The sequence below is a fragment of the Alligator sinensis genome, unplaced genomic scaffold (genome assembly GCF_000455745.1).
Source record: "Alligator sinensis unplaced genomic scaffold, ASM45574v1 scaffold551_1, whole genome shotgun sequence".
NCBI lineage: Eukaryota > Metazoa > Chordata > Crocodylia > Alligatoridae > Alligator > Alligator sinensis.
In genome coordinates this window covers 114,281-122,776 of record NW_005842526.1, presented here as the reverse complement: position 1 = coordinate 122,776, position 8,496 = coordinate 114,281, and the positions used below count along the sequence as shown (strand labels likewise).

General features: G+C 50.6%; 1 pseudogene; it reads right to left on the bottom strand.

Moving 5' to 3' along the window:
- Positions 1-5,919: 5,919 nt before the first annotated feature.
- Positions 5,920-8,496, bottom strand: part of LOC102375392 — a 3,573-nt pseudogene continuing 996 nt past the window's right edge.

Sequence of the window (8,496 nt, the reverse complement as noted above, 5' to 3'; positions counted from 1 at the left end):
CGCCCGTCAGCAGGACTGGGGGGAGCAGGGGGCTACACTTTGGGAGTGAGGGACACAGGGCTGTGGTTGGGGGTGAGGGACACTGGGTGGGCAGAGGGCTGTGGGTTGGGGGTAAGGGGTACTGGAAGTGCTAGGGGGCTGTGGGTCAGGAGTGAGGGGAACCAGCATGTCCTGGGTGGGTCGGGTGATGTGGGTTGGGAGTGCAGGGCACTGGCAGGGCCCAGGGTCTGGGGGTCAGGACTGAGGATCAGCAGCAGAGATGGGGGGACTTCAGGTTGAGACTGAGGATCACCAGAATAGTCCAGGAGTGAGAGGCACCAGTGAGGCCAGGGGCTGCAGGTTAGGAGTGAGGGGCAGCAGCAGGGACACCCTCCCCCCCGCTGACCGTCCCGAGCACAACCTGGCACTTCTGTGTGGGTGGCTGCTGCACACTGGGGCTGCCTCAACTTGGACCCCTCACACCCTTGTCTTGCTCCTGATGGCTGTCCGGCCCTGTTAAAGTGAAATTTTAAAAAACCAGATTTACACACAAAATAAATTTTACTTGGTGACATAGTGAAATGAAAAGTAAGGTGAGAATAAAAATAAAGATAAGAATCAAGATAGGAAAGAAAAGAATCAAAATAGAAGAATAAAAATGTTTTAAAATATTGGTGGAAAAATGTGTAAAAATATTTCTAAAAAAATAATAAAAGTAATGAAATGACAAGTTATCTAAATGAATGAAACAGCACCACTTTCAGTGTGATCTGTACATATCCCATGCTGTGAGCTCTTGGTACCCCCTGCTGCAATTTAGCAAGAAAAGATCAGCGGGGTAGATTGTTATGTGACACCTCCTGCAGTAATTTATGGTGAACAGCGCGCTGAGCATTTTATGAGATTTCCGAGTGATCGCGTGTACACAGTGACGGAAAAATTAAAACCCGTCATTTCAATTTAGGGGGCATAGACTGAAGCTCTGAGAAATAAACCCCCGTCACGTGTGCAAGTGCTCTGACATTCCAGAAAGCTGGAGACGCTTGTTGTCTGAGGAGCATTTCAGTCTTCTGCTGCTTTGAATTCAAAGGAAAGTTTCTATTAGCCTGTGAGCTGCATGGGGTGCAATCATGTCACCTAGAAAGTTTGGAATATCCTCGGTATATTGTGGATACACAAATCATTCAAGATAAGGGACAGATAAGGGACAGCATCCTGCTAATGACTCATCCCAGATAACGACTTGTGTTGAGAGACAGATCCCACTTCCCCTTTACCCTCCACTCCTCCATCATTGGGATGGGCTTCCTGCCCCCATTGGTTTGCAAAGGATCACCTAAGACTCCTTGCTCATGCCCATTTCCATTTCCCTTGAGGTGAATATTCATTGAGCTGTACTCTGACACACAGGGTGATAAGGTTCAATGCTCGTGGGCAACGAATCTCAATTCAAGCCACTCAGCTTATGGCCTTACAGCAGTGATTCTCGACTAGGGTGCTGTGGCATCCGGGGTGCCTTGAGATCTTTTCAAGGGTGCCACAGGATGCCACGCAATGTTAGCACTGTTAGGTGTGCAAATATGCTTCCCAAGTTAAGCGCAGAGGTTTCCAATAGGACTCCATAGTGTTAAAAATATTCAGCCCTGTTGTGGGCATTCTGAGTTCTCTCCAACAGAAGAATGGCTGTCTGATGTTTTTGTAGTAAAAAAAAAAGCATGACGACTGAAATCAGGCATGTTTAGAGGGTGTCTTGAGTTTAATGGGGGGGTCCACAAGTCTAACAAGGTCTCCGAACCACCACAGTCGTTCTGAAGGGCTTTGCCCCCAATCTTCAATGATGTTCAAGTTCATCTTTGCTGTGAGTAGTAGCACTACTCACGGTGCATTACATTAAGACTGTATAAATCCTTGCAGGACTGCAGCCTGAGTCAGAACTAACTTGAGATCTCTCCTATGCTTCATGTTCCAGAGCAGGAGCAAGTTTAGAGGTCTAGTTCCCTGAGCCAGTCAGAAAAGAGATTTTTCAGAGGCAGTTCAGTGCAGGAGTTCAAGAGAGACCACTGACTGCTGAGATGCGAGTGAAACTGCCACAGTCCTTACGTGTTCTGCTCATCTCATTTCGTTCCATGCTTCAGTATTGCTGACCTTGGGTGTCTCAGGCCGGCTAGGCGCTATGAGAGTATCAGCCGTTAGGCTTCTGGGTTTGGGATCAAGGAGGCGAGTCGGGAGGGAAGTACAGGGAAATTTACTTATAGCTTAGCATACAACAGTTAACAGAAAGGTTAATGCAACAAACAGATAGTACAGTAATAAAAAGCAAATAGTGAATGATGATAACAGATAGGCAGAATGACAAAGAGTTCCCACGTGGGGTTGGCAACTTATCGGCAGTCCCTCTATGCCAGGTGCGCACCAAGTTGTTCCAGCGAAGTCAGGCGTCCCCAATCAATGCTGTCTAAGGGGTCACCGGGAAGCTCCCTTGATCAGGATCCAGTCCTCACTCACACTGGGAGCCTGGGGTCCAGACTTGGTACAGAGATGGTCCTTCTGTCCCGTCCTTCTAACTGGTCACTTGACATGCATGTTCCTTTATGCCTTATCTTATTCTAATCTGTTGGCTTTAAAACCACTCACAATCTTGCCCTATAGCTGTTACCCTATGGGATCAAAAGGTGTTAGAAATTATCATGAAAATTTACCACCCAAACTCAGGTTCACCCAATAAGCAAATTACACCACATTACTTTGAAGCTTTAAATTAGCATTACCTGCCCAAGCTCAACCCCTTAGTTTTTTATTCCTTGGATTCCTAGGAATGTGCTAATTATATTAGGTGGTCAGATCTTGTTACGACTGACCTTTAAAAAACCTGTTAGATCAGCTAATCTTGTAGTTTGCTCATTTTTGGGGCCCGCGATCAGTGCAAACAGTTAGATTCAACACTGTGGTTAAATTGTGACAGACAAATTCCACTTGCAGGTTGCAAACTTGCAAGCTTTGCATTAGCTAATCTTAACTGCTAAACAATGGCCTGAATGTCTCCAAGAGCATATATAGCAACCCCTCTGGTTTTGGCCACCACACCTGGGTACCATCCAGAATAACTTAGTTTTGTGATGAGTCTGTTTTTCTGCCAGACATAATCCACAGATTTTTGTATATGTGGCAATTCACAGCATTTTGGAATAGAACAGATCCTAGTTTACCTTTTAATGTGTCAAAGATTAGTCTGGAAATAAACCTTCATCCTTTTGCATTAGCAGTCAGACTTGGTAAGCCACACATTGTAGACATAAAGCACATATTTAAACAGCAGCAGTAGCAATTTGATTTATTGGACATGATGTTTTAGGTGGTGCTTCAAGTTAAACAGAGAAAAAAAAGCCTATTGATACTCCCTGGACATGTCTACAAGTGCAATTAATGTGATTATTTAAACTCCAGTGCAGTTTGAACTGGAGTAAATTGATCTGGACACCACCATCTACATGTGCATCTAAGTGCAGTAATTTACCCTGCCATCAGATAATACTTGTATCTGACAGGACTATCCAACAGCACAGTATGTTAGGCTACACTGGCATAATTGCCGCACATGTGTAGATAGTAACGCTTTACTGTGCAGCAAGTTAGTCTACTGCACAGTAAATCTCTCATATAGATGCACCCCCTGAGAGCTTTGTTGGTCATATTCGTGCCCAGGGAAGGAGAACATGCTGGAACTGGAATACACTGATAGAAGTAGTTGCTTTTTTAATTTCAGAGATGTAGTTTACAGCCATTTGCTCTTAGCCATTAATGGAACAGGGCTCTAAAACAGAGCAAATGGTTGACGTCGCAAAAAATCACATCTTCCAGTCGTGGCAGTGAACGTCCCCTCTTAGAGGAATTTAGTTGGATAATGAAACAATAGGGGATGTGTCAGCAAATAAAAAACCTAGGATTCTGCACTAGCCTAAGGGATTGACACGACACCTCATTCGACGAGTGACTAGAGAGGCTTTATTTACTGCAAGTATTCAAAGTCAAATGAGTGCAAAGCAAAGTCCACTAATTAGCTATACAGTGATGATTTCCCACCAAACAGGCGACAAGAGAGAGAAGCTGTTTCTTCCGGCTTCTCGAGATGGCTGGGGCGCAGCAGCAGTTCTTGTCAGAGAGATCTTTCAGTCTTGAAGTACATCCTGTTAGCTGTTCCACTTCTTTTTTATACCCTTAGTTCAGCATCTTCAAAGCATTCTTGAAGCTGTGTAAATCAAGAGAGAGTCTCAAGCAGTATTTGACCGGAAAATCCTGTAATCAAACTGCTCATTATTGGTTATCAGAAAGTTCCAATTTGAATGAATGACCTTCTCCGGTGACACGAGGTTATCCATTTCTAAGTTTAGAACATATCAAGGAACTGATTAACAACCCAGAAAAACACAAGGTTTTTGGGAGCATCCTTGGGAAACCAAGGGAACCACTAGACAGAACAGAAATCAATCAGGAGGAGACCTCTATCACATATGGAGAATGACTCTTCCAGTACATAACATGAGTTAATTGCAAGAGAAATATTTACCATACTAATTAAACAAGGATAAACATTTCACATGGTTACATCTAGGAACCTGCTTGAAATCGTCATGGATATAGTAAGATAAGCTGGAAGGGATACTTCATTATTTCTTCTGAGATGGCCTAGCCGTGAACTCGCATCCTCTTACACTATGCAGTTAGCATCAGTATTTTGTATTTTAACTTTTGTAAGCAGGCCCCAGCTTAGCATGAGTTTCAGAGTCATCAGGATGCTCCTCGCTAGTTAGCATGAGCTGATTGTTAAAGGTAGGGGAGACTGCTGTTCGCTGGAGGTGGACGAGCACTTTACATTGTCCTACTCTGGGGATTTCCAAGGCTTCTGGGCTTTGCTGGTTGCTCCCCCTCCCTTTTCTGATCCACGTGTCAGGGTGTTTTTAAGTCTTCCTCAGGGCGTTGCGTGTTGGCTACAGCCAAGGCTGGGGATTTTGACTGTGCTGTGCCAATGCTCCTGCTGGGACCAAAGCTAGAGGTTCCTGGCCAAAGGGTCTTTCCCCTCTGCTCATGGTCAGACCAATCACTATAGTTGGGGTTGGGAAGGAATTTGGCCCCATGGCCAGATTGGTATGGACTGCAGGGGGTTTTGCCTTCCTCCGTAGCATTTGGTCACTGCAGTCATCACATGGGTTGTGGGGTATACGCAGGGGAGGAGGGTATGGGGGGTGCCACGACACATAACCTGCTAGGGTTAAATGAATTTGTCCGGCTGATCTGCCACAAAAATGGCTGGTTTCAGACAGAGTGGTTATAGTTTAAACAGTAACAACTTCATCCAGCCCAGAGGAAGGAAACAGGGGGAGCAGCTGGCTCCCTGGCTTCGCACCCCGAAATGAGCTGTCAGGGAGGCTTGCAGGCAGCTCTTGTCCCCACCTCCACCAGCAGCAACCAGGACAAGGAGGATGCTGGCAGGGACTGCCCAGGTAGGGAACCAGTGCTCCCCTTCCCCCAGGGTGCTCAGTAGCCCTTGAAAGTCCCAGGCACAACTACAGCCCCAGCCCCACACAGCACTGCCTGGTTCTCCCTTTAATGTTTCTGACACCCGCACAGGTGTCCCGAACAACCCCAGTGCCAGTGAAAGGGGGCACAGCAAGCAGAGCTGCCCTCCACCCCTTGTTGAGTGACAAGGGTGAGGGGTCTGCCTGATCAGCTCCTGCTGCTGCTCAGAGGCACCCCCGCACCTGCACCTCCCTGCAGGTAGAGGCACAGACCCCCTGGCAGGCCCTGCCCCACAGCCCCGTCACCCAGCAAGGGGGACCACCACATCCAGACAACTCTGGCTGGGCATCCCAGGGCAATATGTCACAGCCAGCCGAAGCCACGACAGGAGGCCCTGCCCTGTTTCAGCCCAGTGGCTTTGGGCACTCATCGGAGAAGCAAGAGACCCAGGCTGTAAGCCCCCTCGTCCAGAATAGGAGTCTGACGCCTTCCTGCCCCGCGCTGTAAGCACCAAAGAGAAAGGAAAGAGCGAGGAATAGAAGACAGTCTGAGGGACCATGACTGGGGGAGATGGGCAGAAGGAGGAGGACCCCTCCAGGGACAGCAATACTCTGGGTCCAAGAACTGCCTGAAGGTCTTGGGGAGCAGCTAAGCTGTGCTGAAGTGGGCACAGGGGGACCTTAGACCTGCTCCCAGAGCCACTGGGCAGCAGCTTGGATGCTGAGCTCAGTCAGGCTTTTGCTTTTGCTGTCAGGAGCAGGACAGAGAGATACCTCTGCTCCAGGCACCTGCCAGTCATTCAGAGAGGAGGGGCTGCCTGGCCCTTGGAGACTCCTGTGATCTCCTACCATGGGGGGAATCCTGCCTCTGCCACTCCAGCAGGATTTGAAGTCATTTCTGCCTCCCAAGAGGGAGCTGGAGCTGACTCTTGTCTGTAAGCACCTGGAAGAGACAAGGGGATCAAATCCAGCCAGCATGGATTCATCCAGGGCAAGTCCTGCCTGTCCTGAAGTCTAAATGGAGTCACGTTTTATTGCTCTGTGCACACCACAGCAAGGGCCCAGAGCAGGAGGCTTTAGGTGACTGCTTGAACGCAGCCCCTTTAAATTGCCTCCATTGCCAACTGAATCAGACTGTCGCAGGCCAGATTGAAGCTCTTTGTGGGCTGGATGTGGCCCACAGGGCCTACGCTGCAGACTCCTGGGCTGAACCACCCCAAGAAAGGACAGGACATCATTATTAAATACATTCAGGAGACCCCAAGCAGAGTACCGTGCCCCCGCTGCAGAGGAACACCTCCAGTCCAATTCCACGTGACTGGGTCCCTTCCTGATCCCTCTAACCAACACCTCTGGGTTTAGTCCTAGCCGGAAAATCAACACCACCCAGTCCAAGTCCCTGGGCTGCAGCCAACACCCAACACTGCTGAGAAAGGTGAAAATCTCCAACACTGGCAGCACCAGGAGGTGGGGAAATTGCTTCCTGGGATGTGGCAACCAGCAACACCCAGGAGCCTGGGAGAGCCAGACCCATCCACCCTGCGCTGAGACCAGGGGACCACAGACTCAGCTGTGCCCTTACTCCCTGCTTGGGCACCCAGGACTCCTCTGTCTGTCATAGCAGTCCCCCAAGGATCTTGCTCCAGCTTTCCAGCCCGGCAATGGAGCTCTGCTTCATCCTCCTGCCACTGAGCGTGGTCCTCTCCGTTCCCACCTGCTCTGGGCTGTAGGGCTCTTCTCAGGATCTCCCAGTGACGTGTATGGGGGCTCCTGGCAGTCGGTGCCCCTGCCCGCAACTTAGGTCTCCATCTGCCCTGCTGGGCTGAGACTGGCCAAACTCATTGCATGGTAGACAGGACTGCTGCAGTGCAGGGCAGGGGCAGGTTCCCGGCGGGAGAGGGGGCAGAGGGCTGGCCTGTCCCTAGCCCCCCCACTCCACCCTACCTGTAACCTGGTCTGTGACATGTGGCTGGGTGGTCCAAGGCCTTGGTACCCACTGCCCAGCCCTGCAGTACAATCCAAGCGCTGGGCACATAGGGGAGTTGGAGGGGCCCAACTTGTGGGCACAGGAGGGACACCTCCTCCTTTCCAACCCTGTGACCCCTCCCCCAGCCCTTTCTTTCCCCCTGGCCCCTATCCCAGCCCTCCCCAGGTTTCCTCCCCAAAGCCCCTCTGCCACCCCCAGGGGCTCAGTCAGTGCCCCCTCCATGAGCTGGCATGGTGCTAGGGCTTGGGGCAGGGGCCCTGGCCTGGACTCCAGCTCCACAGTGGGTGCTATCAGAGTCCCAGGGCTCAGTCCAGGGGAGTGTGGAGGGGAGTGGTGGGGAGATGCAGAAGCACAATACACTGGAGGCACCGCAGCATCCCTGGTTGTAGGGGAATGAGCATTGCATGTGCAGTGAGTGCCCAGTTAACGCAGAGCCTGGCAAGGGTCTGGGCATTAAGGTCCACTGGAGCCTCCCTTCCCACCTCTTGTGCAGACAGACAAGAGCCATCCCTTGCCTCCCCCAAGCCCCATCATAGGGGTGACAGGGAAGCACTGACCAGCCCGTTGCATGGGGCATGGGCACACGCAGATCCTGGTACAACCCGTGCACAGGGCATTTGGGCCATGGGAGTGTGCACATGTGCACACACTTGCACACACACACACACACACACACACGTATGCTCGTACCCCAGTGCCTCTCTGCCAACCCGCTTCCCCACCATAAATCTCCCTGCAACGAAGAGGCAGCTCCGAATGCAGCAGGTGTTTCCTTTAATGCATGGAGATAGGAGGGGCACTGGACTCCATTCCCAGAGCTGGGCTGGGAAGGGGCACAGGCCTCCTGGGGTCCATTTCCAGCTCCACTCCAGGTCACTGCTGGTGAATCTCCATTCCCCGATTCCCAAGGCCCGTCGCTGGGATGTGGCAGGACCACCGAGCTCTGCAGAGCCTCCCGGGGTCCCGAGGACAGGCTTAGCCCCACTTCCCCTCACTTGCCAGGCAGCAAGTCATTCC